Here is a 2,118-nt window from a genome sequence, read left to right as displayed (position 1 = left end):
GTCCCAGGTTCGATTCCGGTCAAGGGCATGTACCTTGGTTGCGGGCACATCCCCAGTAGGGAGTGTGCAGGAGGCAGCTGATGGATGTTTCTCTCTCATCAATGTTTCTAACTCTCTATCCCTCTCCCTTCCTTTCTGTAAAAAATTAATAAAATATATATTTTTTAAAAAAAACAAAAAACATGTCCAATAAGTGGAGATATAAAAATGCAATCTGCATAAAAATAAATTCCAAAAAACTTCTCAATAGCTTTTTGAGTGGAACTTTTCCTCACAAAGTTTCAAAAATTTGGGCTTAATTTTATCAAATCAAAATACTCCCAAGTTGTAAACGTGGCCTTTATACTGAAAGCACTCTCACAAAGTACCACTCTAACAATATTCAATTTCATTTTTTTCAAAAGATCAAGAACACATCCTAACTTCTATGTAACAACTGAAAAAAAAGTTGCATTAGGTAGATGAAGTCAATATGTAGTGCAACTGGTTTGGGTCCATTATATTACAATTTTAACAAGCCTTTCTGGTATTAAAGAACAGTTTCAATATCGACATGATTAATTAAAGTTTAGAGTACTCCAATTATAATTATAAAACAAAACAAGAGGTCACACACATTTAATCCTTTTCAATATGAAAATAAGAGTCTCCACCTAATTTATCTACTGTAAATTTGTCAGGATTTAAACTGAATTTCATACCACACACATAATTACAATTGAATATACTGAGGTATTACTGTAGCTTTCCTGAGAGTAACCTAAAGTTCCCACCAAAAATATTGACACTTCAATGAGGCTCTGAGAACTGCATGCGTGCTTCATAGATTATTGCAGTATGCTGAACTGGTGTTGAAGCTTGTATTAAGCTAGCTACATGAAAGTGAAGCTTTCAGTTGTTACAGCGTTTATAAAAAAAGAAAATGCTTCTTAACCTATAAGTAAGAGCTATCAGAAACACACATTTTAAAATTCTACACACATTTTCTAATATTCAAAATACAGCAAGCAGATAATCTACGACAAACAGATCTTCCTATCCCTTCTCACCCCCACACAATGCTTTGCCAAGAGCCCAAGTCCAAGTCAAATAACCGATGCAATTTCCTTGTTTACTTAAAGAATTGCAGAAAACATGTTGACTGCTTCCGAGGCCTCTGAAACCAATGAATATTTAAAAGATCTTTCATGGTCATGTTTGAAATAAGAGAGTAGCAATGATTCCTTCAAGCTAGAAAATATACAGTCCTAACTTTATAAAAAGGGTTAAATTTTACACTGCGGTTCATTAGTATGTCTAGTTTGCAACCAGAAGGAAGAGGAAAGAGGGAAGGGGGGGTGGGTGGAGGTAGGGGCAGCAAAACATACAAGATGGAAAACATCACTACCTCCTTTTGGTGGTTAAGAATAATTTTAAATGACCTCAAGATGGAAGCGAAGAGTTCATGAATAGAAAGAAAGGGGGTTAACCATCTGAAATGGCCCCTTCCAGACTCATTCTGCTGTCGGAGAGAAGGAATTTATTTACACTGCAGTGCCTGGCAGCAAACATGGCTGCCCCTGCCCCCTTTAAATCTGAGGAGTCTCCACTCCCTCACGAAGACCATCAAATTGTGGCCATGTCTCTCCCCGTCTCGCTACCATAACACTAACACTTCTCCCTCAAAATGGCAAAGCCCACGCCTCCCGGTTTCACAACCACCGTAACAGCATAACCACTTGCTTCTCCATTCTCCTGCCTTGAAAGAAGACGCACAGAACACACACACATATAGGAACAAAAGGCTTTCCCTTCCTAACACTTGAACAACCCCCGTCCCCGTCTTCCCCTCCCACTCCGTGAGGCTGGGTCGGCTGGTTCCCACCCGTGTCCACGCTCAGTGCCTTTCCCTCCCTGTCCCCAAAACTAGGTCCTCCAGTTTCCTGCGTCTGTTTTCCTACCTTCCCCTGGCATCCTGTCTCCGTCATTTCGCCTCTCTCCTCCTAGCCCACCTTTGCCTCCACTCCCTCGTTTCTCCCTGGACGCCCATTTCTCCATCCAATTCTCTCCCCTCTCCCCCGGAGTCCCGGTCCCCACCCGACACCCCCAAACCCATTTCCCAGTCCGCCCAGGTCTCGA

At 41.3% G+C, this 2,118-nt stretch overlaps 1 protein-coding gene across 1 annotated transcript in view; it reads right to left on the bottom strand.

Moving 5' to 3' along the window:
* WHSC1L1 (Wolf-Hirschhorn syndrome candidate 1-like 1) overlaps nucleotides 1–2,017 on the bottom strand; it is a 141,784-nt gene extending 139,767 nt beyond the window's left edge. Inside the window, exon 1 of the mRNA XM_015565224.1 lies at nucleotides 1,941–2,017. The gene's annotated coding sequence lies outside the window, so the exon portion shown is untranslated. The remainder of the gene's footprint in view (nucleotides 1–1,940) is intronic.
* Nucleotides 2,018–2,118: the final 101 nt, after the last annotated feature.

This window comes from Myotis davidii, unplaced genomic scaffold (genome assembly GCF_000327345.1).
Source record: "Myotis davidii unplaced genomic scaffold, ASM32734v1 scaffold93, whole genome shotgun sequence".
NCBI lineage: Eukaryota > Metazoa > Chordata > Mammalia > Chiroptera > Vespertilionidae > Myotis > Myotis davidii.
This window is presented reverse-complemented; position numbering and strand designations above follow the sequence as displayed.